Source organism: Pinus tabuliformis, chromosome 5_1, assembly GCF_031772625.1.
Source record: "Pinus tabuliformis cultivar Carrire ecotype Pingquan chromosome 5_1, CPIR1, whole genome shotgun sequence".
Classification (NCBI taxonomy): Eukaryota; Viridiplantae; Streptophyta; class Pinopsida; order Pinales; family Pinaceae; genus Pinus; species Pinus tabuliformis.
The window spans coordinates 148,436,403-148,464,077 of NC_142305.1; the positions used below are offsets into that span (position 1 = coordinate 148,436,403).

General features: G+C 37.9%; 1 pseudogene; it reads right to left on the reverse strand.

The window, feature by feature from the left end:
- Positions 1-23,991: 23,991 nt before the first annotated feature.
- LOC149163853 (uncharacterized) overlaps positions 23,992-27,675 on the reverse strand; it is a 39,703-nt pseudogene continuing 36,019 nt past the window's right edge.

Below are 27,675 nucleotides of genomic sequence, written 5' to 3' on the forward strand. Positions count from 1 at the left end.
GTCACTGAAAGGATTGGTTCTGAAGATTTGCGGTGTGGACAATAGGCAAGGGTCTTCGGGATTTGTCCAAGCATTTGGTTGGTTTGAAGTCGAAGGAGCACGAGGGTTCCAAGCGGAAATATATTTGTCGAAGAATTGCCTTGTAATATCAACTGCTTCTGTGTCTTCCCAGTTGAGATTCTCCATATCAGGTGCATTTTCTATCCAAAGGAAACCATGGATGTGCGCAGATCCCCTATGTTGCCATTCATACCTATCAAGTATGCGTTTTTGTAAGATAATTTTGCAATAGGTGAGGAATGTTGTTTAGAGTTCTTGGAGAAAAAAAAATGCGGTGGAATGCATACCTGTACCAGTAATCTTTTGTATTCAAGTGTTTCTCTAAGATAATCTCACGAAATGCTGTGAATCTATGGTGCATATATAGTGATGTTAAATGTGGGTTAGAGATAATGTTATCATTTCTTCACTTTTGTTGTTTTTCAATATCAGAAGGAAGACATCCGAGCATGACTGCATGAAGATCAGGCCATTTTGTATCAGCTGCACTTAATGTGAAGAAGAACGTCGGGCAACCGAGTTGAGATATCATGTCTGTTAGTTCATTTTTAGCTTTGTGCCAAAATGACCTTGTTCTAGGTAAAGAGCTACCGAATCGCATGACTTTCTCTGCCAATTGCTCATCTGGAAATTGTTCTAATCGAATGTTCAGATATTGATTAGATATTGGAAAGTTATCTGTGATGTTTTTTTCCACAAAAATCGACGTTGTTGCTTGACTGCGATGCCACATCATGAGATTATATATGTAATAACGAAGGCGTGGGTGGCTTCCAAATCTGTTATCGTAGTAACGTATGAGATGAAGTGCATATTCATGTAAATGCACTGCTTTCATTCTTGGTTGATTTGGCATTGCAGCGCCTGTCGGGAAAAGGGCGGGGAAAGCCATAGAGAGTAGACCTTTTGTGTTGTATTCATTGACTAGCGATAAGCCAATTGTTGGCCACTCAATTGTAGTATCAGATTGGTGGTTGTAAGCATGCAAATAATGGTGGATTTCTTGGATTTCTGTATTTGTATTAGGTATGATGGGTACGAACGATGATGTTTGGTCAGCGGATGGGTCTGTGAAATCTTCGGTGAGCTCATGGGGTGGTTCAAGTGGAAGGCGGACAGTGGTTTCTATAGTATTGGAATGGTGAAGGGAGGAGGAGACATTGGTGGGGATTGCTGGTAAGGATGCCAGTGCGTTGGAATCAATATGAACATTCTTATAGTATGGGTCATTTGCCAATTTGTATTCTGTTAGGACTCAGAATTGACCATTTTTGACCTTATAGTTTTGCCATAATACTATCATTTTTCAGTTCAATATTTGAAAGCTTTGATTACATAATGACTTAATCACCCCAAGGTACGAAGTAACTCTCCGCATATCTATATGTTTAATTGTTCATTGCATATTCATGTGTATCTTTATATTTATCTTTGGAAAAGCCAACTAAGTTGCCAAGTAATCGTTGAACTGTCTAAAGTCTGCAGGAATTATAATTCATAGTTGCTGTAACACCAGAAACAGCAACTACGCAGTTGCTGCAACACCAGAAGGAGCAACTACGCAGTTGCTACAGCCAACAACGACAACTATCTAAAGCAGGGGAATGCTATTTTGCAACAACTGGAAATAACAAACGGCAACTATCTGAAGATCGCCATAATTCCACGCTGACGCAGCATGATCAGCAACTGTCCAAAAAGGGCAAAACACAGTTACAGTTGCTAAAATATTAGGAACAACACGGGTTTACTAAACCAGCAACCATGGGGAAATGGCAAAGGATAGTGCGAGGATCCCAAGAAGACTGTCGAAGTTCGATTACCAGTTGTGTAACAGCAAGAAACCCAAGAAAGAATACATTGTCACACTGTTGTAACAGCATCCTGTAACTCTTATTTTTGACAGAAAGGTCTAACTGAATGAACTGTGATAGTCTATTGTAATAGATGTCTCCTCTATAAAGAGGAGACATCTACATTAGAGAAGGGGGGGAGAAAAATAGTTTTGTAAGGGGAATTTTGAAAGACAACAGAAAAGTCTGAACTTTTATTGTAACTGGATCTTTTGGCAGATGAATAGAAGATTGTTCTGAGCACCTAATCTAACAATTGTGTTCTGGGGAATCTTGTGAGAGGGACCGGGCCCACCTTCCTCACAAGATTCACCCATTTACTTTTCTGTCAAGTGTGTAAGTGTGTTTGGTAATTTCTTTCTGCTGATACTCTGTTTTGGATTCTGTAGCATTACCTCTGATAATTTCCTTTTTGCTGGCACTCTGTTTTGTTAATCGTTCGAAACTGCACTTCACCGGTGAATTAGAATTGTAGTGTGTATTAGCAATCTGGTTACAGGGGCAGGTGCTGAACGTCCTTACTTGGAGGATAGGGTCTTGATCCTCTGCTAACAGAGCATCCATCACTTTTCCGATTTGTAATCTTAGTTAACTACTTTCATTTTATTTTCGCAATACACTGTTACGACATAGCGTGAGAATCATGTATACTATAGCTTTTTGATGCTTTTAGAGTTAAGTACATACAGTACGCGGTAGACTTTGAAATAAAAGACTTTCCCAGGTTGACAATTTAATGTGTTACTTGATTGTTAATCAATAAACAATTTAACTAGCCAACATTTTGGCGCCGTTGCCGGGGAAGGCAACTAGAGATTTCTAAAAGCATTAATGATTTCTTTTTGAGAATAACAGGTGCATGAGAGGACGCAGGAAACCTAATTTCACAGACGGCAAAGGCAGAGGAGGAAGAAAAACCTTTATTGACGAAATCATCTCAAAGGCCGAAACATCAGAGAGGACAAGTTCTCGGAGACCTCAGATCCAGTATTCCTCACAAATAGATTGACAGACGGAGGAAGTACTGGGACCTAAAAGGAAGCTGGAAGTACCAGAATACACTGAGGAACCGGTAGAAGAACCTGAAGAAACAAAAGCTACAGAAGATAAAGCAAGTGATTCAGGAAAAAGACCAATGGAGGATAACAGAACAAAAGGAAGAGGGGAAAATTCGCTCTCTACCCTGGAGTTCCCTATTGGGGAGCTCCCGAGAGGAGCAACCCCCATGAAAAACATTCCACTCTCAGCATTACCCAACTTTCATGGGTTATCCTCTGAAGACCCGGATGAATTCCTCTTTGAATTCGATATACTATGTAGGAGTTATGATTATGTGAGCCGTAATCAGAAACTAAAACTGTTTCCAACAACACTGAAAGGGAATGCGTTAAGGTGGTTTATGAGCTTAGGAGCTCAGGCAATCACTACCTGGGATCAGATGAAAGAAAGCTTTCTGGCCAAGTATCAAGATTACTGCCGGACAAGAGAAAGGAAGGAAGAATTGTTTAAAATGGTTCAGAAGGAGGACGAGAATCTGGAAGATTTTGTGGAAAGATTGCAGTATAATCTGCAGCGGTCTGACCACCCTAATATGAGTAAAGATATTCTGAAAACTATATTGCTGAAAGGGGTACGAGATGACTGCTTGGACATGTTAAACATGCTGGGAAAAGGGGACATTTCCAAGGAACCATTTGATGAAATTATCAATCTCTGCATGAGATGTTCAAGAGGAGCAGTGAGCAGATCAAAAAGCAGGGACAATGTATATTCAAGAGTTCAGAAGTCAGCAAGTGGAGGAGCAACAAGGGCTGAAATAGGTAATTTGTTAGAAGAATTTAAAACTGAGATGTTAAGCTCTTTTTCTTCACAAATTGATGCTCTGCAGGTAAAGAAGAAACAGGCAGAAGCAGAAGCTACCCTAGCCATTTTTTGTTCCAAATGCAGAGAAAAACACCCACTCAGGGAATGCCCACTAGATAAGGTACCAATCTGCATGATCTGCAAAAAGGACCATGAGACCCAACAATGCCCCTCTCTGCCTGGAATTAAAGCAGCATTGCAGTCAACTGAAGAAGAGGCTGAAGCAGTGTACCTGATGACACAGAGGAGGCGATGGCCACAAAGACAAGGTATGAATTCTAACACAGCATTTAGTCATTGGAATAATCATTCTCCTTTTCAAAAAAATTACCCACCCATGAACCAAATGCAATACCCACCCTATAACACAATGAATTTTCCACCTATGCAGCAACCAAATATTCCTTTTCCTGACCCTACTATATGGAATCCTTGGGCTCCGCAGCAACCATATTTTAATCAATGGAACCCAAGCTGGGCAGCCCAACATATGCCATTTCCTCAACATCAACAGTCTCTTTCCTTACCATCCAATACTCCTCCAAATAACCAGGCAATTAGACCGCAGCTGCCTGTGCAACCCAACCCCAACCCAAATAATAATAAAGCCTTGCAACTAATTGATATTCAAAATCAGCTTGTCTCCCCCATGCAATGTAACGATATCCATCTTCGTTCAGGGAGAATTGTTGAACCCATCATTGATGACATCACTAACTCTAATAAAGAGGAAGTTAGAAAAGAAAAACCAGCTAACAATAATGCTGAAACAGTTGAATCAACATCTAACAACAATGATCAAATAGTAGATCCGCCATTCCCTGAACGTCTGGCTCTCACTAAAACACTGGAGCAACCTGCTTTTAACCTTTTAGGTGAATTACAGAATTTATATGTTAAAATCCCATTGTTGCAAGCGCTAAGAGATGTTCCCATTTATGCTAGGACTGTTAGAGATATCTGCATAAAAAAACCTGGAAGAAAAGCTAAGGACCCCCTCACAGTTCATGTGATGGGAGAACTGACTGCTTTAATGACATAAAAATATCCTCCTGTGAAATATGGTGACCCTGGTCACCCTATAGTAATAGTTCAGGTTGGAAAAACCTTTGTCTCTAAAGTTATAGTAGATTTAGGAGCTGCAATAAATATTATGACACTTGAAACAACACAATTTCTTCAGTTAAAAAACTTTATTAGGGAAACTCCAACCATCCTAGAATTGGTTGATCGCTCTACAATTAAACCGGAAGGGGTCATTGAAGATTCAATAATTTCTGTAGAATCCTGGAATTACCCAGCTGACTTTGTGGTGTTACAAACTAAAACAAAGTTGGGGGGTCATCCGCTGATTCTAGGAAGACCTTGGCTGGCTACAGGAGATGCTTTCATTAGCTGTAGATCAGGATCAATGACCATCTCTAATGGACAGGAAACAAAACAGCTTACCCTTTATCCTCATGCTACATCCATGATTAATAATGACAACTCTGTATGGGTAGATTATGAGGATGAAGAAACCCAACCTATATTGACTATCGGACAAGCCTTAACTTTCAAAGACTCTACTGAAGATGAATTAATCAGCAGCTTCATTTCTGAACCTTCTTCGGTCAATCCAGAAATGTACAGTCACTTTACTGCAATCTTGGAATCTGAATCTCAACAGAACTTGGAAGATAAAAATTTATTTCAGACAGCAGTAGGCAGCCCCTCCAAAAGTACAACAATAGAAATTGAGCCTGGCAAAACATTAAATATAAATCCTAATTTAACTGATAATGAAAAACAACAATTAATAAAGTTACTCCAGGAAAATAAAGAAGCATTTGCATGGGACTATACAGACATGAAAGGGATCTCCCCTGAGCTATGCACTGACCAGATTTATATTAAAGAGGGATCCCGGCCAGTCTGTCAACCCCAGCGCGAATGAATCCCAACATAAGGGAAATTGTGAAGGAGGAACTTCAAAAACTCTTGAATGCAGGATTTATATACCCTATATCTGATAGTGAGTGGGTTTCCCCACTTGTAATTTTACCCAAGAAAAATGGAAAATGGAGAGTATGTGTGGATTACAGAGCACTGAATAAAGCCACCCAGAAAGACCATTTCCCTTTACCATTCATTGATCAGGTATTAGATAATTTGGCAGGTAAGAAATTCTTTTCATTCTTGGACGAGTTTAGTGGATATAATCAGATTAAGATTGCACCCCAAGACCAGGACAAGACCACGTTTACTAGCCCATGGGGGACCTTTGCATACATGGCACTTCCATTTGGGCTATGTAATGCTCCAGCAACATTTCAAAGAGTAGTGATAGGGATTTTTTCTGATACGCTAAATGATTCATTAGAAATATTTATGGATGACTTTACTCCTTATGGAGTGACTTTTGAGGATGCACTGCAGAATCTTGAAAAAGTACTTAAGTGGTGTATAGAAGCACACCTTGCCTTAAGCACTGAAAAGTGTCATATGATGATGAATCAAGGTATTGTATTGGGTCACTTTGTCTCATTCCTAGGAATTCAAGTCGATCCAGCTAAAATACAGGTAATGCAGACCCTCCCTATCCCCAAAACACAAACTAATGTAAGAAGCTTTTTAGGACATGCTGTATACTATAGAAGATTTATTAAAATTTTTTCCAAAATAGCTTCTCCTTTATTTGTGTTATTAACAAAGAATGCTGAATTTAAGTGGACTGATAATTGCGAAAAATCATTTAATGAACTTAAACATTAGTTGTATGCAGCTCCAATTTTGAGAGGACCTGATTGGGCACTACCCTTTCATATATCCTCTGATGCCTCAGACACTGCAATTGGAGTTGTCTTGGGTCAGGAAGAAAATAGTCTTCCCTATGCCATTTATTTTATCAGTAAGAATATGACACCAGCTGAATTGAATTATACAGTCACTGAGAAGGAATTCCTAGCAGTTATTTATGCAATAAATAAATTTCGACATTATATTACTGGCTACACTACTTTTGTGCATACTGATCACTCGGCCATTAAATATTTGATGAATAAATCAGTTACAAATGCCGGAGTCACCAGATGGTTGTTATTATTGCAAGAATTTGACATCACAATTGTAGATGGGCCAGGAAAAGAAAATGTAGTTGCTGATTTCCTTTCTCGATTAAAAACTGATGAAAATGCTCCAGTAGATGATTCTTTTCCTGATGAGTATTTATTTGCAGTATCTGCTCACTCACCTTGGTATGCAGACATTGCCAATTATCTAGTTGCAGGAAAATTACCATCACACCTATCACACAAGGAAAGAAGAAAGATCATCCAACAAAGTGCTAGGTACAGCTGGATAAGCGGGTGTCTTTTTCATACAGGAATCGATCAAGAAATCCGAAGGTGCATTGGTGAAGATGAAATTTATGATGTACTAAAAGCTTGTCATGATGGCCCTTGTGGAGGACATTTTGCAGATAAAAGAACAGCACACAAGGTACTCAGAATGGGTTATTATTGGCCATCACTCTTCAAAGATGCTAGAAAATATGTCAAGGCCTGTGATAGCTGTCAAAGAATGGGCCAGCCTAATCACAGGGATGAAATGCCACTCAATCCCCAGGTAATTCTTGAACCTTTTGAGAAATGGGCATTAGATTTTATAGGTCCCATTAATCCTCCATCCAATCAAAGAGTGTACATATTAGTATGCACAAATTACATGACTAAATGGGTAGAAGCTAAGGCACTCCTGAAAGCTAATGAAGAAGCAGTACTAACATTTTTATTTGAAGAAATCTTTGTTAGATTTGGATTGCCTAGATAATTAGTCACAGATGGAGGACCTCCTTTCAACTCTCATGGCTTCAAAAATACGCTTCAGAAATATCATATTAAGCACAAAATGACTACACCTTATCACCCCCAAGCAAATGGGCAGGTAGAAAGCACCAATAAAGTCATAGAAGCCATTCTAACAAAAACAATAAAGGATAATAGAAGGGACTGGTTTCAAAGGTTGCCCGAGGCATTATCAGCCTATAGAACTACTTGGAGGAATACTACGGGCTTTTCACCCTATGAATTAGTTTTTGGAAAGAATGCTATTTTCCCTGTAGAGTTTGAGATCAAAACTTTAAGAACTGCTTTAGCTGTTAACCTTGATTTGACTGATGCACAGACAACCAGGTTACAGCAACTTCAAGAATTGGATGAGAAAAGACTGGATGCCATCCATCAGACAACCATGATACAGCAACAAAGAAGCAGGTGGCATGACAAAACCATCAAGCAAAAGCAGTTCCAGAAAGGTAACTGGGCTCTACTTTATGATTCCCATTTTGAGAATTTCCAAGGTAAGTTAAGAACAAGGTGGTTAGGGCCTTATGAAGTGGATGTTGTTTTTCCAAATGGGACAGTTAGACTTTTAACAATTGATGGAAGCAGAACACCACTACTAGTGAATGGCTATCGACTCCGTTTATATCAGAGGTCTGTTTCTAAAGAAGATTTTAAAGCCACTTGCATGGCAATTAAACAGTATTCTTTTCCAAGGGAGCTTGCTATCCCTCAAAGCACTTAAATTTCTGTTTATTTATGCATTTTTTTAGATTAGATATTCTTTTTTTAACTACTAATAATCCTTGCCAAGGATTACCATATTATATTTCAATATTTTGCAGATTTGAGCTGTGGAAAATAGCTGAGAACGAAAGCTTTAAAGGAATCATTTGGAGGACTTGGAATTCCTGTTGCTGCAATTCCCGTTGCTGCAACACCAATTCTCATTGCTGCAATTCCCGTTGCTGCAACACCAATTCCCGTTGCTGCAACACCAATTCCTGTTGCTGCAACACCGATCCCCGTTGCTGCAACACCTTTTCACGTTACTACAACATCTTTTCCCGATGATGTAACATCACTTCCAGTGGCTGCAACACCAATCCCGTTGCTGCGACACCACTTCCCGATCTCGTAATACCTTTTTAGCAATTCTCTTATTTACAAAAGCACTAGTCTTACCACTTCAGCCACCAAGAAATGAATTTTTATAAAATACACCACTTCTTGTGATGATTACAATACTCCACTATCACTTCCCGTCATTATTATTAAAAATCGCCGGTATTCCCATGCTCTTAGTCCCGCTGTAATTATTATGATCCAGCAAAAGATAAGATAAGACTTTTTGACGCAGCAACGAAAAAGGTAAAACATAAAGGTACGCATGATTATGTATGGACATTAAATAATAGTTAATGCGGAGAAGCTGATAGGACTACCAAATAATTGTACTTCCAATCATATCACTTACGCGTAGGGGGGGATTACCAAAGCGCTCTCATAATTGCATACTACGCCAACTGCCACCACCCTTAACTCTCCCGGTAATATGTAAAAGTCACCTTATCACGACATGTTACCATTTGCAACGGTTTACTCTGAACTGAATTCGGAAGCTCGGCTCTGAACTGTGAAATTCACTGAAACAACAGCTATGGGAGGAAATCTCATTACATATGAACCTGGCACAACAACACTTCTTGAGCTCTATCCCGAGGTTTATCAAATCTTTCTGCAAGCGGGATGGCTAGATTATTTCAGGAGACTTCCAGACTTTGACGCGCAACAAGTCCTCGAGTTTGCATGCAATTTAACAGAGGGATTTTCTGTCGTTCAAGGAGTTCAAATTCCAGTCACGGAGGAAGTCATAGCCCAAGTTACCGAGCTACCAGCTAATGGCATATGATGGTTCAGTAGGAAGCACTTGATCCTTAATGCGCAGCAAGATTTTCTTCAACCAGGCGAGCAGGTAGAACCCAAGGGCAGAGGCATAACACTTCAGTCATTACCTCAACCATGGCCGAAAGTTGCTGAATTTGTGAAGCAATACTGACGTGCAAAGGCCGGTACCAGGTAATTTACCAGCACGATTTTGTCTTGTTGAATCATTTGAGGAATGGTCAGTTGATAAATATGCCATATTATTTATTGGGATGTCTCAAAAATATGTCACGATACGCTGTCAATGAAAAGCGTCTGCTTCTTTCCCTGAAACACCACCGTTTAGCTCAATTGCTGATAAATAGAGGCCTCGCCTTAAATAACCCTCCACCCCCCATTAATCCCCATCAAGAGGCAGAAATTCCACAGCCGGAACATGAAATTCCTCATCAAGAAGAGGAAATTCTTCACCAAGCTGAAGACGTACTACAGCCAGATGTAGAAATCCCTCAGCAAATAGAGAACATTCTTGAGCAAATACCCGAAGAAATCCCTTAGCAAGTAGACGACATTCCAGAACAAATGCCTAAAGAAGTCCCCCAGCAAACACCCCCACAAGTTGCTGAAATTGAGCAATCAGCAGTAGAAATACCCTCAGAAACAACTCCATCCCCCAACAGAACCAATCCATCCATTCCTATACTTGGTATTTCTACTGATGGCTCTGATGATAACATCCCTATTACCCTGCTCAAACGGAAAATGCAGAGGAAAATGGAAACCCCACCAAAAAGATGAAGAACTAGGGCTTCGGCTAAAGCAGCTGCTATTTCTGCCACTGTCCCTATCTTAAAGAAAGCCAACCTGAAAAGAAAAATGTCTAAATTCCCTACTTCTCTACCCAAGCAAAGGACTCGGTCGTCTGCAATAGCTGAATCTCCTAGCCACACCCCTCCCAGCTCACCACCCATCACCTTAAAAACCCGCATTCCCACCAGCCCTCAAAACTCCTCTCCCTCACCCTTGGAGGCTGAGATGCAGAGTGTTCACAGTTTCGTGACATCATATTTTAAGACAACTGACACACAAGAACCAGCTGCCGACACCCAAGGTAATATTGGCCAAGAAGCTGCAACACAAGAAACAGCCACTACCCTAGGTGACACACAAGAACCACCTGTCAAAGGTATAAGGGATCAAATCAATGTTGAAGCAAAACCTCTACCTCCACTGGAACCTGCTGCTCCACAAGCTCAGCCTACCATATCTGCTCTGCAGGAAGAAATTGAATTTCTAAAAGCTCAAATTCAGGACTACCAGGAGGAAATAATAAGGGTCAAGGAAGCCTATCAAAATGAATTTAGCCTGCATAGTTTAGCAAAAGTAGCATCTGCAGCAAAGAAGAGTAAGGACAATGAATATGTGTGTGCAAATTGTGGTGAGATATATACTCAAGCAGGATACAAGGTAGTGGCAGAACCAATGAATGAAGTCCCTGCTGTTGTGGTTGAAACAAAAGAACCTGTTGTTACACAGATGGAAACACCACAACCCTCTGCTCAAACAGAAGAACTTGCTGACACACAAGAACCAACAGGCTCTCCAGAAACTGCACAGGAGCAAACAGAAGAACTTGCTGACACACAAGAACCAGTAAGTTCTCCAGAAACTGCACAGGAGCAAACAGAAGAACTTGCTGACACACAAGAACTAGTAAGTTCTCCAGAAACTGCACAGGAGCAAACAGAAGAACTTGTTGACACATAAGAACCAGTAAGTTCTCCAGAAACTGCACGGGACCAAACAGAAGAACTTGCTGAAACACAAGAACCAGCAAGTTCTCCAGAAACTATGCAGAAAGTAATAGGGAATAAATAAGAGAAAGAAGTAAAGTCACCCCGGCTTACCCAAATTGCTATGGAGCAAGAGGAGGAAGCAGTTACACAAGAATCAGGAAATGAAGAAGAAAACATAGACTCACCCCGGCCTACTCAAATTGCCATGGAACGAGAGGAAGAAATAGTTACAGAAGGAAATGAAGAAAACATAAACTCACCCAGGCCTACTCAAATTGCCATGGAACGAGAGGAAGAAATAGTTACAGGAGGAAATGAAGAAAATATAGACTCACCCAGGCCTATTCAAATTGCCATGGAACGAAAAGAAAAAGAAGGAAATGAAGAAGAAGACATAGACTCACCCCGGCCTACCCAAATCGCCATGGAACAAGAAAAGGAAGCAGATACACAGGAATCAGTACAGAATATAGAACATGAAGAAGAAACAGTAGCTGGAAATGAAAAGGAAGATATTGGATCATCCCGGCCTACTCCAATTATCACAGAGTAGATTATCCTTGTTGATGCCTTTACACAAACAAAACTTCCCTCTGTTAGTGATGCATGCACAGAAACATATAGATTTCAAGAATTAAAAGGAAAATGGTGGAGAGAATATGAGCTGTCACAAGGAAAAGCATTCCAAAAGCAAAAGGGGACCTGGTTCAATTATGCATATAAGAACTGGGAAGCACTTGAGCAGTGTAGAGCTCAGTACAAAGAAATTAAGGAACTAAAAGCCAGATTGTCCCAGATGTTTGAGTTATTCCAAAGAATACTTGCCACAAGGAAACCCTCTTTCAATTATGCAACATTTTTGAGGGAAAGACTGACATTCTTACAGATAAAGGCTGTTAGAGAAGGTAGACCTCATCAGGTGGTTACATCAGAGCAATTTATGCAAACCTTTGCAGAGGCACCTAAAAATGATCAAAATTTGTTATGCGAGCTTTATCTCCATAATGAAGCCATGTCCGAAGAAAGAAACATGAATATGCCACCTGTTGTTGGTGACATACAGCCGAGAGCTTTCATCTCCTTTTTAGCCAACCAACTTACATGGCAGAACGCTTTTACCTCAGCTCAACATAATGAACAGAATTGCCTTCTGTGGATTAGGGTTGAACCTCAGAACGCAGCCACCTTCATTGCACAACATCAAAGAATGATAAGTGATCCTGAAATGAAGGACCACGTCAGGCAACTACAAGCAGTGGTCCTGAGAGACTGTCAACACTATGTGAGAACTAAGGCACCCTTGGCTGTCAAGGCAAATAACTTGTTCTGGGAAAACTGCCCCAAGGAGAGGCAGGAATATCACCCTTATAATCCACCTAATTTACAGGTAACACTCTCAAGGGTACCTTTCTATGTTAGATGCATGCAACACTGTGCTGAAAATTGGATTGGCTACAGATTTAAATTTCCACTTCTATGGTTATCTGGTGAACAATACAAGGGCCAGTTTGGATTATCCAATAAGGACGAAGCAACAGCATGGAGGCAAATACAGACTGTCTGTGGGTTCAGAAATAAGGTTGATGCCACTTCCTATAACTATTGTCTCAGTAATCTACACTGTTCATCCCAGTACTCCGACTCAGACTCAGAGTAACCATTGTATGATGACATGCAATCCCTTCAGTTGGGGGGGATGTTAGGACTCAGAATTGACCATTTTTGACCTTATATTTTTGCCATAATACTATCCTTTTTCAGTTCAATATTTGAAATCTTTGATTACATAATGACTTAATCACCCCAAGGTACGAAGTAACTCTCCGCATATCTATATGTTTAATTGTTCATTGCATATTCATGAGTATCTTTATATTTATCTTTGGAAAAGCCAACTAAGTTGCCAAGTAACCGTTGAACTGTCTAAAGTCTGCAGGAATTATAATTCATAGCTGCTGTAACACCAGAAACAGCAACTACACAGTTGCTGCAACACCAGAAGCAGCAACTACGCAGTTGCTACAGCCAGCAATGGCAACTATCTAAAGCAGGGGAATGCTATTTTGCAACAACTAGAAATAAAAAACGGCAACTATCTGAAGATCGCCAGGATTCCACACTGACGCAGCATGATCAACAACTGTCCAAAAAGGGCAAAACACAGTTACAGTTGCTAAAATATCAGGAACAGCACGGGTTTACTAAATCAGCAACCATGGGGAAACGGCAAAGGATAGTGCGAGGATCCCAAGAAGACGGTCGAAGTTCGATCACCAGCTGTGTAACAGCAAGAAACCCAAGAAAGAATACATTGTCACACTGTTGTAACAGCATCCTGTAACTCTTATTTTTGACAAAAGGGTCTAACTGAATGAACTGTGATAGTCTATTGTAATAGATGTCTCCTCTATAAAGAGGAGACATCTACATTAGAGAAGGGGGGGAGAAAAATAGTTTTGTAAGGGGAATTTTGAAAGACAACAGCAAAGTCTGAACTTTTATTGTAACTGGATCTTTTGGCAGATGAATAGAAGATTGTTCTGAGCACCTAATCTAGCAATTGTGTTCTGGGGAATCTTGTGAGAGGGACCGGGCCCACCTTCCTCACAAGATTCACCCATTTACTTTTCTGTCAAGTGTGTAAGTGTGTTTGGTAATTTCTTTCTGCTGATACTCTGTTTTGGATTCTGTAGCATTACCTCTGATAATTTCCTTTTTGCTGGCACTCTGTTTTGTTAATCGTTTGAAACTGTACTTCACCACTGAATTAGAATTGCAGTGTTTATTAGCAATCTGGTTACAGGGGCAGGTGCTGAATGTCCTTACTTGGAGGATAGGGTCCTGATCCTCTGCTAACAGAGCATCCATCACATTTCCGATTTGTAATCTTAGTTAACTGCTTTCATTTTATTTTCGCAATACACTGTTACGACATAGCGTGAGAATCATGTATACTACAGCTTTTTGATTCTTTTAGAGTTAAGTACATACAGTACGCGGTAGCCTTTGAAATAAAAGACTTTCCCAGGTTGACAATTTAATGTGGTACTTGATTGTTAATCAATAAACAATTCAACTAGCCAACATATTCCAATGCAGCGAGAATGCGATGTCTACTAACAATGAAACCATAAGCGTTATGGTCATTACTATGACGCGTGACAATTAGGATGTCCAAGTGTTCAACAAGTCGTGGCAACATGTTTGCGAATTTTGTAATGTCTTGAGGAAAACAAATTGTGTGGCCACTGTATTTATACTGGCCACAAGTGCATGTGTTACCTGCAGTATAGGGTTAACTCTAGCAATGAGCATTTCTTCTATTCGAGAAAGAGACGTAAGGGTAGCTGGTTGAGGGCCAGGGTCCATGTTGTTTGATAATGAGAAGCGATGACCCTTTGTTTCAGAGACGCATCTGGAGCAGCAATACATGTGGTTGGAATTGTGGATATGTATTCCAAGATATGATTCAATACAAATGGAGCATGGGCATTTAGGTGGAAGTTTATCAATCTTTGAACGGAAATCTCGATGTGCTTGATCAGTATAAACGTTGTTGAAAGCATGTGCGAAGGAGGGGTTAGGGCAATGAGGCATGGATGTATTTGTTTGAGAGGTTTGCTGAGAAGATAAAGAGTCTGATAATTGCAAGGGAGGATTGTTTTCAGGGTGGGCCATTTTAGACGAGGAAGGTTGGTCACCCTTTTGTTTTTTGTGTTTTTGACATTCTATGATGTTTTTTTTTGCTTGGTAAAGCTCACGGCGCCGTGCATTTATTCGTTCTTTATTTGTTGCATAGTATCTTCGAGCACGTTCATTATTAGAAGAAGAAGCCATTCGCAAAATTTATGGTACCTATAAGCAAGAGAGGGGAAAAGAAGAATGTTATTTGGAGAAAACAACCATGTTATTGTATGAAAGCGAAAGAAGGGTAAAAAATGCAAGCGAAAGTGAAAGAAGGGAAAAAAATCTAAGTTCTGAACATTGCTATGTGAAATTTTTTATTTGAGAAATGTTTTTGAAAGTCTCAGTTGTTTGAATGGGCTCTTATAACCAACAACATGCAATGGACTCATCCAAGTTCAATTATTTTAAGTGATGTGATGAGCTCTATTCAAACAGTGCACTATAAAAAAATTCACATAGCACTGTTCAGAACTTGGACTCCATTTTGTCAAACTGAGACCAATGAGGGAGCAGTGATGTTATTCCGATTTGAATAAATTTTATGACACTTTGACACAACTTGATTTTTCAATTTTTAAGAGTCGAGAAAAAGCTAAAGATGATTCTAGTCGCCTTCGATTTGGGTAACTCTAGTATCATCTGGTTGTTGAGTTGATTGTTCAAGAATCACGGTGTTTTGAACGGCAGAGGTCGAGAAAAAGCATACTGGCAGGCCAATTGCAAGCCCTGGAAGGGACAATGTAGCCATATGAGGTGCACCAACATCTCCCCTAGAGGAAAAGGGAGCAGGATTCCTCCAAGGGGAAATCCTTGATTGGTGGACTCCATTTTCTCACCCTAAGACCAACGAGGGAACAATGAGTTTATTCCGATTTAAATAAATTTTATGACACTTTGACACAATTTGCTTTTTCAATTTTTAAGAGTCGAGAAAAAGCTAAAGATGACTCTAGTCGCCTTCAATTTTTAACGAGCCTAAAGTGACAAGTGCTCAGATGGTCCTTTTCTTTTAAGGAGTCCGAAAAGGAATGAAAGTGACTACTCTGGATATCTAGACAGGGGGATTACCAAACCAATCGCAAAACTGCAGAATACTTTTTATGGTACGGCAGTCAATCTTCTCGAATGCAGTGTTCAGTGCATTGCGATCGATAGGGCGGCAGACACGGCTTCCTAAGGATAAAGGATATAGCCTACTGTGGTCTCCCAATATATACTCGATGGTACATGGGAGCACAAGTCCGTACTGGCACTTGTCGTTTCAAAGAGGAGGAATCACCCAACCTACGATGAAAGTGATAGTTACCAGGCTTTACTACGCCAGAACACGTCTCTAGCCTAGACTTCTAAATGGTGTGCGTTAGGTTCCAAAGCGTTTTTATGTTTATTGAAACGTATTTTACAGTTGATCTTTCTTAAGAAGTTTGCCTTTAAGGTTGATCGCATGATGTACATATACAATTCCTAAATATGCAATATAAGATGATAAACAGTCGTTTACTTTCTTTTTTGCAGTGAAAATCCTAGCTACTAAGGAAAGAGAAGTGAAATTGTTTCAACATAGAGCAGAGAGCACACACTAAGTCCTAAATCAATTTCCGCATGCATTCTAAATGTAAATGTACATGCATGTATTTGTTTTCCGCTTTCTTAATGTGTGGATGACAAAAAAAATGCCAAGTGGAATATAATATCAATACAGGGATATGACTAGTCCAGAATTCCGACAGACATAAGCAAAGCTATTGAAGTTTGTATCTAAGATTTTCTAGAGTCTGTTCATTAGAAACAAGAGAGTCACGATGGCACCAATTTGCATTAGTTTAACACAAAGGAATAAAATTTAAATTATCAAGAAAGCATATATATAATTGAATCATTTCAATCGGGAAATAATTTTGAATCAAATTTATAAGACTCTGTAGCTGCTCAGTGGCTAATGTACAATTGATGGAAGAGGATTTTCTATCATGGTCCATGGATGAAATAGAAATGAAGCAAAAACTCGGAAAGGAGATTAGGGTTGTTACCGGAGATGAAGCAATACAGAGAACGTCCAGAAATGTCCTTCAACGCTAAAAGTTGAACAACAACTACAAATTAGTTAATATCATATTTAGCTTGCAACTGCTTGATATATAGTAAAAAATGGCTATTGTCAGATAAAGGTAGGGAGAAACAATTGCAAATTCAATAACAGAAGAGAGATTAAACTGCATGCAAGATGATCCGAGAACAAGTAGTAAAGAAAAAATTACCACCACTTTCTCCAAGGTGTGTAGATATCGAATTTAGCTGTGCCCTGTTCTCATAAAGGCGCTGAATAGCTTGCCTCAATCCTACAATTTCTTTTGCCAAATTCTGCCCAAGAAAATTTTGACACATTAAAAATAAAAGCAAAGCCTGTTTCTGAGCACTAGCAACCTTCCTGATGTTCTTTAGTCACAAACATGATATCATTAAATTTAGTACAATATGATATCATTAAATTTAGAAATTGTACTAGAGAGAAATATAACAAGAATCGTTACTGGAGGTTCAACCCAAGATACATAAAAAATGATGGAAAGCAGTACATCAGCCAGCATTCAGTGCAAACACACCTCACAAGATTTGTCCCCTGCTTGATATCAATCACAAAGTTGCAGCAAACAATAGATTTAACATAAGAAGTGAAGAAATAAAAGAAGTTGATCTTCTTGGTCTCCTAAGAAAAGAATATATCTGAGTGTGAGTGTTAGCCCTGCGTTTACTGAATGGAACTTTGTTAGTAAATGGATACTTCTAAAATTCAAATTTGAGATTGATGAAGACCCTATGCTACAAGAAATTCGCAAACTAGCACATAGCCTTGACTTTCAAATTGTTTCTTTCCATCTAGAAACAGAATAAAGGCACTTATAAAATATGGACCTACATATGATCCACAAGTTTCCAGTGCTACTAAGGATGCAGTCAAAAGTACTTCCTTCTAGAGAGATAGGAATAAGCCTTTTGCTAATGACCAGTATGACATTTGGCCTTTGGCCGATCTCTGAATTTATGGTATATCTGACCTGGCCTCTCCACATCTACAACTTGGGGTACATCATCAATGTGCATAGGGCTCTTATAACCAAGAACATGCAAAGGACTCATCCAAGTTCAATTATTTTAAGTGATGTGATGAGCTCTATTCTAATGACTTCGAACTTTGTTATTGAAGCTAAACTCTAAACAATTATTCTAAGACTAAATTCCTCTTAGTATAATGATATTTCTACTTTAAAAGAACAAACATTTTTCCTAATAAAAAACCTGGAACAAGAAGATCTGAAATAAAAGTAACCCTCAACACAAAAATTTCATCAATATAATAGGCACCAAGTCCTAGTTCATCACATAGCAGAATTCACGTTTAATTTCAACCTCAAGGAACATTGTATAAATTCACTTCTTAACCTCAATGAACTGCTAATATTGAATTCTCTGAATCAACAGAGCCCTCTTGTTTTGAATTCATTTGTGTTGACTATTTAATTGACCCAATATTTGTGTAAATTGTATGAGCTCCTGTTTTCTGTCCTTTAACATGCTTCAGTACAAGAACGATGGAGAGTTTGGATAAGGTTATTATCTATAGTCTTGATTATATGGATGGGACGAAATTCCTCCAGATCCACCCCATGGTCCAACCCATGTTTTTCTCATATACAACTTAGCAGGTTTAATATTCATCAAGGTTCTTCCTTTTCTTTGTCACCTTTCTAATATAAAAATCTAAGGTTCCAACTTCCAGATGTCTTGAAACATTCCTTTGCCTCATGCTATCCTAGAGAAGGATATTGAGCTAGATTCCATGTTTCTAGTTGTCACTCAAGTGTCTGTACATTAGTTCCAGCTTAAGATCTTAAATAGTTGTTTTTTCACATGCAACTTAGGAGCCTTGATCTTCATCAAGGTTTCTTCTTCTTTGCGGCCTTTTAAATTTAATTTGCCTCATCTATCTTAGATAGGGATACCAACTATTTTGAGTTAGATTACCAGATAAGATGAGGACCATCTTAGGTTATTACAAATGTGAATAACAATCTTTAAAAGAACAAACATTAAAAGAACAGCATTTTGCGCCTCTGGCTGATCTCTGAATTTATGGTATATCTGACCTGGCCTCTCCACATCTACAACTTGGGCTACATCATCAATGTGCATAGGGCTCTTATAACCAACAACATGCAAAGGACTCATCCAAGTTCAATTATTTTAAGTGATGTGATGAGCTGTATTCTAATGACTTCGAACTTTGTTATTGAAGCTAAACTCTAAACAATTCTTCTAAGACTAAATTCCTCTTGCTCACAGGTCTTTCCATTAATTAAATAAACAAACATTTTTCCTAATAAAAAACCTGGAAAAGGAAGATCTGAAATAAAAGTAACCCTCAACACAAAAATTTCATCAATATAATAGGCACCAAATCCTAGTTCATCACATAGCAGAATTCACGTTTAATTTCAACCTCAAGGAACATTGTATAAATTCACTTCTTAACCTCACTGAACTGCTAATCTTGAATTCTCGGAATCAGCAGAGCCCTCTTGTTTTGAATTCATTTGTGCTGACTATTTAATTGACCCAAAATTTGTGTAAATTGTATGAGCTCCCATTTTCTGTCCTTTAACATGCTTCAGTACAAGAACGATGGAGAGTTTGGATAAGGTTATTATCTACAGTCTTGATTATATGGATGGGACGAAATTCCTCCAGATCCACCCCATGGTCCACCCCATGTTTTTCTCATATACAACTTAGCAGGTTTAATATTCATCAAGGTTCTTCCTTTTCTTTGTCACCTTTCTGATATAAAAAACTAAGGTTCCAACTTCCAGATGTCTTGAAACATTCCTTTGCCTCATGCTATCCTAGAGAAGGATATTGAGCTAGATTCCATGTTTCTAGTTGTCACTCAAGTGTCTGTACATTAGTTCCAGCTTAAGATCTTAAACAGTTGTTTTTTCACATGCAACTTAGCAGGCTTGATCTTCATCAAGGTTTCTTCTTCTTTGTGGCCTTTTAAATTTCATTTGCCTCAGCTATCTTAGAGAGGGATACCAACTATTTTGAGTTAGATTACCAGATAAGACGAGGACCATCTTAGGTTATTACAAATGTGAATAACAATCTGAGAACATTTTCACCATCGTCTGCAAAGGAACTTGAACAATATGAAACTGGAATTAGAATTATTCTCTGTGGAGTTGTCAAAGGTAATGCTGATATAATACAAATATCAGAACATGAAGGGGGCACTAGAGAAAGTTTGATAAGTTCTATAAAACACAGGAATTTTTGTTTCTTCTTCTTTGCAGCCTTTTAAATGTCATTTTCCTCAGCTATCTTAGAGAGGGATACCAACTATTTTGAGTTAGATTACCAGATAAGATGAGGACCATCTTAGGTTATTACAAATGTGAATAACAATCTTTAAAAGAACAAACATTAAAAGAACAAACATTTTGCCTAATAAAAAACCTGGAAAAAGAAGATCTGAAATAAAAGTAACCCTCAACACAAAAATTTCATCAATATAATAGGCACCAAATCCTAGTTCATCACATAGCAGAATTCACGTTTAATTTCAACCTCAAGGAACATTGTATAAATTCACTTCTTAACCTCACTGAACTGCTAATCTTGAATTCTCTGAATCAGCAGAGCCCTCTTGTTTTGAATTCATTTGTGCTGATTATTTAATTGACCCAAAATTTGTGTAAATTGTATGAGCTCCCGTTTTCTAATGAGCCTTTTGCTAATGACCAGTATGACATTTGGCCTCTAGCTGATCTCTGAATTTATGGTATATCTGACCTGCCCTCTCCACATCTGCAACTTGGGGTACATCATCAATGTGCATAGGGCTCTTATTTTGGTGTTGCCATCGCTCATTGTGAGTGGCTATCAAACATATCCTAAGAAGGACTCTCTTGTTAGCTGAATGCACACCCGGGACCCGCTTTTTCGGATGTCCGTACCAGCAGAGTCTCCCAATGACCCATGCAAACATTTTCTTGTGGAAGTCACCTGGCCCTTACTGTTCTAATCGAATTAATATTTATTTATTCATAAAAGTACTTCAAACAAAACAGAATTGATCACCAAAGATCAGAAGTGATAAATTATATTTCAATAATAATCATTCGAAGTAACACTTCTGGGCAAATTTCAATTGAATTAACTTTTCGGAACTTAAGAAAAAAGAACACCATCTAAAACAGGCTTTCATTTTCACAGGCTATAAAACATAGTTCAATCAAACAAGTAACATTCAAAAAACCACTCACAGTTACATGCAATGCTCCTCCTCAGAAACAATATCACTCTCAATTCTCCTGAACAGAAAACGCAGCCACCAATAATTTATATATCAACAACAAAAATTAAGTCTCTTCTGTCCATCTGAAAGATAACACAAAAATCAGATTTAACAACAACAACAAAAATAACATAACATAGTAACTTGCCGGATGAAAAGCTTTACCAAATTGCCTTTCATTTTTCAACATATCTCCTCTCAGCAAACATTTGCGATTATTATTTTTCCACCCTATAGCCAAGGTCCAAGAGTACGGATCAGTAGATTTTAAATATATCCATAACATAGCATTCCAACACAACAATGCACAATTTGTATATACATTATGAAAATTACTTCTCATCCATTCATGTGAAAGAAAAAGCACGATCAAAAGAAACCTTCACCAGCATATATTACAATCAAATTTCCAAGAGTACGGATCAATAGATTTTAAATATATCCATAACATAGCAGTCCAGCACAACAATGCACAATTTGTATATGCATTGTGAAAATTACTTCTCATCCATTCATGTGAAAGAAAAAGCACAATCAAAAGAAACCTTCACCAGCATATATTACAATCAAATTTCAATCATACAACTACAAACAATTGATATAAAAATAGAAAACACACAGGATAAAATGAAAATCAACCAAATGAAACACAAGATCAAAGAAAATTGGAACAACGAAAATTAAAAAAATCAAAGAAAATTGAAACATAGGAAAAATGAAAATCAACCAAATAAAATACAAGATCGAAGAAAATTGATACATAGGAAAATTAAGAAATGATTATACATCCAAGATTATAAAAGAAAAAAAATAGAACAAGGACAAGATAGAAACTATAACCAGTTACAGTAATTAAAGAATATATAAAGTACAGTAATTAATTACCTAGAATGAAGAATACACCCAAATTACAGGAATTAAAGAAGCTATAAAATAAATAGCATAAAAATTATATCCAAATTACAGTAATTAAAAAAAATCTAGAATATGTCTAAACAAAAGCAAAATCTCAAGATGCTTATTCTTGTGAGCGCCGTATCAGATTAGATGGGGTTTCATATTGTCAAGGAAACTCCATTTAAAATATTAATGTACATTCAACATACATTGTGATTACAATTATAATCTACGGTGACACGTTGTGAGTCAAAGGTTAATGAATTTAAATTTCAAGATAAAAGTACAAACCAAAACGAATCTCTTCATTAAAGAATCTTGAGCATATTAGTTGATGATTAACAAAATAGAGTGGTGATTAACCCAATGTCTTAAGAAACCCAGATTAATTCAGACAGCGTATAGTTAACCAAGTTACATTTACAGAAGACAAATAAATTCTGATTCGTAAATTGACAAGTTTAGACCATAAATACCTCTGTAATACCCTCAGGCTGGCCAACTCTAGGAATGGAAATAGTTGCCAAGAACAAGAATTGAAATCGCCTTAAAATCGTATGAAGAAAGAACAAAATTGTTTCGCTTAGCAAATAATAGTGCTTGAATATAAAACTTTTTAAAGACGATTTGCAACGTAATTGTCCGAATTATATAATTTGAATGATCTGGATGAGCCTGGAAAACGGCGGGCCAAGTTTCTGTCAAACTCAAGACAGGTCATTTTTTTTCCATGCGCACAGGGTTTCTATTGATATAACAGCACAAGGCTACGCATGCAGGGAAGAAAGACATGAAGAGTCTCTGTGAAGAGTCTCATCGCTAGCAGAAGAGTCTCATCGCCAGCAGGCAGTCTCTGCGAAGAGTCTCATCGCCAGCAGAAGAGTCTCATCGCCAGCAGGCCAGTCCTGGCTTTTCATGGCCCATTACCATGGGAAAAAAACCATTTTTCTATGAAAAAAATAGATTAAACGAACGGCAGAAAACACTCCAATCATCTAACACACATAATCAATGGCTTAGGATCGAACACGTCACATTTTAGGGATGTTTTTCTCAGAGGGAACGCCTTACGGCGTAATTATAGCATGGACCATTCAACCCCTATGACTTTTCATATTAAAAATGACTTTTGGATGAACCTTATCATTAATTATTCTCATAAATAAGGCAAAAATACTACAATATGATAACAAAGAGGTAATGGAATTTGAGGTTGCAGTCTGTAAATTTTCACAACCAACAACCATCCCAATAGCTTCAATCTTGCAAGTACATGGCCAGTAATTAGAATGAAATATGGGAGCAATTCACTATAATCAAATAAGAAAATGTGGAACACGTATATTTCTGTACATCATGAATGAGATTACTCAAATCAATGGTGAAAGATTTGAAGGAGTTTACAACCCTGAAATGTTAGTTTCAATTTGATATCAAAGTTGATCAATCAATTTCATTATTTTGACTTCACTCTCAGCCTATGCTTCAATTTACCCTTCACTAGTGTTTTTTACCTAATAAGGAATGTATTTAATGTGTCTTTCTAGTCTAAGGTTAAATATATTTTTGCCACCACTTAAGAAAATAATGTCATTTCACTTTGCATAATAAGCCCATGAATACTATCATGAACTTTCCAAAGTATTTAAAAAATAATTACAGGATACTGATAACTAAATAATAGGTTGTCATATTTCTGGATTTTCTTCATAATGAGTTTCTAGAGATAGAAATGTAGTAAATAATAGATCAACAATAGGTTATAAACAATGTTATCATGCAAATTCACCACCTACATTTCTATCATTTCCTTTCCTTTTTTATCTATGATTTTTCTCTCTTTCATGATATTTATTAGAAAGAATTTCTTGGCTAGGCATGCACATATATCCAGAAGGATTCTTATTACACACTTTTCACATAAATTTTTATCTTTCTCCCAAGTCTTATCATGTTGTTATCTGATGTGCTTGACCATATGGGAATACCATCAATATTTTCTTGATAAAAGAATTATTTATGTATATCTATGCATGTGATGGTTTCATTGAATATTCCCAATTCAATAACTCCAATGTAGTCCTTTTCAACCTTGTTCACCTTACCTTCAATAAGAATCCTTGGTTTGGGAGAGAAAATAACAAATTTTTCCTTTAATTTCAAAGACAGATAGGGAGACAGTCCATTAAGAATTTTTTAAGTCCAATTGCAAATTCTATGGTAAAAATAGCTAACTTCATTACATGAAATTCCTTACTATATCATAAAATAAGATAATTTAGAATCTCAAGGAATCCCTATTGTAAATCATAAGTTTTAGAATGATGATGTTGGGTCCCTATAATACTAGTGATTACCCCATTACTATTGTAGTTATACCCCTTATTTATATTGTTGTGCCCCTATTACCCCCATATTATTATTTCTGTGCCCCATAAAATCCCTCTATTGTTATTTTTGTGGCTTTATATTATTATTGTTAGGTCGGCTGGATTATATTGTGACTCCTTAGACTCCTATATATAGAAAGGAGGTTTTGTCATTTGTATCATCCAAGAATTGTTCATTTATGTAATGTAAAGGAGGTTGCCCCCTCGAAGAGGCTGAATTATAAGGCGTTGATCTATCTTTTCTATCTTTTCTTGAGCTGGTTTCATAACATTTGGTATCAGAGCTTTGGATTCTAGGGTTTCGCTGCTCCAAACAGGTCGCGTGGAATTTTCGCTATAACTTTTTTTCTGTGATGTTTCAGAAGTTGAAACAAAAACCCATTTGAGAAGAATTGACGTTGAACCTTGGGTCTGAATTGCAGAGCTTTTCGCATGATATTGTCGGAGATATGATCTGAGGAAGTTGGTCTTTTTGCAGACTCTTGAATTACATTCAAAACAGGTGACCTGGGGAAAATTGTCATAACTTTCGCTCCGAGGATCGGATTGAAATTTCTTAAAAAGGCATAGAAAGGGGACGGACTGTAGTTTCTTGTGGGTGTTTTTTAGATCCAAAGGTCAAAACAGTGACTCACGGCACGTCGTACAAGTTAGCTCTACTGAACTAGTCTATAATCAAGTCACTGTGGGAGATTTCGCATAACTCTTCCTTGGAGAATCCAATTTGGGTCAGATGTGTGGCATTGGAAAGAGGACATAGAGAGCTGCTACAGGTCACAAGTTCAGAACTAGATGACTGGAAAGTACAGACATATATCAGAGGCAATATCGAGCTCCTACAAAGTGAAAAAAGGTGTGTAGATTTTTTAAATTTTTTCTTAAGTTTGGTTTGAAAATTTATTTTGAAGGAATTCAAAGGGCATAGTAGAGCATTATTATCGGTAACTGATGCCCCGAGGAAAGAAAATGCAAACACCTAGTAAGGAACCTGAAAGCTCTAGCATGACTCATGAAGAAGAGGAAGAAATGCTACATGATATATCAAAATTACAAGAACAAGTGCAACAAATGTCACGCTCACAAAAGTTAACAGATGCTAAGAAAAATGGCGTGGAAGCTAAGATAAATTGTGTGGAAGCTAAGATGAATGGCATGGAAGCTAAGATGGAAAATTTGAAGATAGATTTGAACACAAATTTGAAGACAGGCATGGCAAATTTGAAGACAGATTTGACTAATTTTCTACAAGAAATACTTACTAATGGTGAAAAGGTAGTAAAGGAAACTCATGATGAGAACAAAAGAAATGTTAATCATGATTCCATAGATGCTAATGTTGGATCGAAGAATCACCATATTCCAAAAATCGATATGAGGAAGTTTGATGGCAAGGATCCCGCCACATGGATATTACAGATGGAGCAATTCTTCGATCTCAATAATGTGCAAAACACACAAAAGGTACGTATGGCAACTTTATATTTGGAACCAAATCAGTTTGTATGGTATCAATGGCTTTGTTCTCGTAAACAATTTATCACTTGGGCAATTTTTACGGAAGAATTGATAGCACATTATGAGGATACAAAAAGCAACACTTTTTTTAGCCAATTGATAAGTCTCAAACAAAAGGGTTCAATAATGGAGCACATTGAGGAGTTCCAAAAATTGAACATAAGGGTAAAAGATATTCCAGAGGAGCATAGGATTGATGTGTTCATAGGGTCTTTAAAGGATAATATCCAACATGATGTGCGCCTTTGGGAACCTGATTCATTAGAGAAGGCATTCAGGTTAGCAAGAAAAATGGAAAGCAAAATTATGGCAACTAGGAAGCATACCATTCACAACTATAAAGACGGAAGTGTTGTTGCCCATAGTCTTCCACAACCTACAAGGTTGACACCACAACAATTGGAAGAAAAAAGAGCAAAAGGGCTTTGTTACAATTGTGATAGCAAATACACAAAAGGTCATAAGTGTGCTGAGAAGAAATTATTCTACATAGATTGTGAAGAGGAAGAAGAAAAGGAGCAAGAAAGGTCAAAAGAAGAGAATATATTCCAGGAACAAAGCCTAGATGAAGAACAAATAAATCCGACCATATCTTGTAATGCATTGGTGGGAATTACCACTCCTCAAACCATCAAGATAGAAGGACAAATCAAGAAGAAAAAGGTAATAGTGTTGATTGATTCAGGAAGCACCCACAATTTTATTCATTGTAGGGTAGCAAAAGAATTGAATTGCTTCCTATATCCAGCACCAGAGTGTCAAGTGATGATTGCAAATGGAGGAACAATAAATTGTTCTGGAAAGTGCCATAATATCAAGCTATCCATGGGAGAATATGTATTGACTAGCCCAATGCTTTCCATTCCAATGGGAGGTGCTGATGTTGTACTAGGAGTCCAATGGCTACAATCCTTGGGTACAATAGCTTTTAATTTTCAAGAACTTTTCATGAAATTTTTTGTGGAAGGAAAGGAAGTTGAATTAAGGGGTATTGCAGGGAAACCAGGAAAGATAATCAGCTCTAATGGCATGACAAAGCTTCTAAAAAAGGAGCAAAGAGGTGTAATTGCACAATTATGTTCGCTAGATGTTTCCACATTGGAATCATCTATTTCTCCAGATCTCCAAAAAGTCCTGGACAATCATTCCAAGGTATTTGAGACTCCCAAAGGTCTCCCACCTATGCGTGATCATGATCATGCTATTCATCTGATTCCAGGAAGTGTTCCTCCAAACATCAGGCCGTACAGATATCCATATGTCCAAAAAAGTGAAATTGAACGTATGGTTGCAGAAATGCTAGAGGCTGGTATAATTCAACCGAGTCAAAGTTCTTTCTCAGCTCCAGTAGTATTGGTGCACAAGAAGGATGGATCATGGCGCATGTGTCCAGATTATAGGGAGCTCAACAAGCTCACTATTAAAGATAAGTTCCCCATTCCTGTCATTGATGAATTACTGGATGAATTGCATGGATCAATTTACTTCACCAAGTTGGATCTTCGTTCGGGATATCATCAAATCAGAATGAAGATTGAAGACATTCCGAAAACG